This window comes from Anoplopoma fimbria, chromosome 21, assembly GCF_027596085.1.
Source record: "Anoplopoma fimbria isolate UVic2021 breed Golden Eagle Sablefish chromosome 21, Afim_UVic_2022, whole genome shotgun sequence".
Classification (NCBI taxonomy): Eukaryota; Metazoa; Chordata; class Actinopteri; order Perciformes; family Anoplopomatidae; genus Anoplopoma; species Anoplopoma fimbria.
This window is the reverse complement of record NC_072469.1, coordinates 1,912,473-1,913,878: the sequence shown is the minus strand read 5'-3', so window position 1 is coordinate 1,913,878 and position 1,406 is coordinate 1,912,473.

The window sequence follows — 1,406 nt, the reverse complement described above, 5'->3', positions numbered from 1 at the left end:
ACCCCAAGTTGCTCCTGAAGGCCATCGGTGTGGACTGGATGATGAATGTTAGTTAGAGTCTGATGGTGGCACCTTGATGGTAGCCTGTCATCAGTGTGTGAATGGGTGAATGATATGTAACATACTACTGACTGTAAGTCGCTTTGGAGAAAAGCGTCTGCTAAATGACTGTAATGTAATGTAATGTAATGTAATGTAAGAAGTATTCATAAATATATTTCACCTAAAGTACCGATACAACGGAGTAAAAACGCTCCATTAAGAAGTAAAAGTCCAGCATATTAAATATCATAAGTTTAGTAAAAGTACAGAAGTATTATCAGCAAAAATACTGATCATGGAGACAATGTAGAGTCATTGATACAGGAGTCAGGAGGTTAGACCAGGAGGAGGGTCATATATATATATATATGATATCTGATATATGTTTCTTCACAAAAGAAAAAAAGACAGTGAAAAAGTAAAAACAGGCTAATTAGAGGTGATTATTTGGGGTAGAATCTCACATCAGGATGCTTTTATCCCTCCATGTTCATTAAACACAGCTGTCTTCATGGAGGACCAGAGCTGGTGAACCACCTGGTTCAGCCACGTGGTGTCGCTGCTGCTTCACATTAAAAAACACTCAGGAAGCTCGTGCACGTGAGCGGGAGCGCGCATGGCTCCGGGCTCTCCTGGAGGGACGCCGTGTGACGGGGACGCGCACAGAGTGTACCGGGTCTCCCTCCCAACGGGGTCTGCTCTGCTGGGTCTGCTGGGGTCTGGACTCTGAGTTGTCATTATGGGATGTTTGTTGGCCGTTTTGTTCTGAACACTGGACTCTGGTTGTGAGACGCAGATCGGATCCGTGCGTAAAGCTGCGTGCCAAACGGGCCAAACGGGCCAAACGGGAAAAAAGACTTTTACGCATCAAAACTACAGAAACTTCACAGAGTTCAGTTTGGTTCCTGCTGAGGATGTCTGCCAGGTGAGCTGCTGTCCAGGTGAGCTGTGGACCAGGTGAGCTGTGGACCAGGTGAGCTGTGGACCAGGTGAGCTGTGGACCAGGTGAGCTGTGGACCAGGTGAGCTGCTGTCCAGGTGAGCTGTGGACCAGGTGAGCTGTGGACCAGGTGAGCTGCTGTCCAGGTGAGCTGTGGACCAGGTGAGCTGTGGACCAGGTGAGCTGTGGACCAGGTGAGCTGTGGACCAGGTGAGCTGTGGACCAGGTGGAGCTGTGGACCAGGTGAGCTGTGGACCAGGTGTGCTGTGGACCAGGTGAGCTGTGGACCAGGTGTGCTGTGGACCAGCTGTGGACCGGGTGAGCTGTGGACCAGGTGAGCTGTGGACCAGGTGAGCTGTGGACCAGGTGAGCTGTGGACCAGGTGAGCTGTGGACCAGGTGTGGACCAGGTGACATGCGACCAGG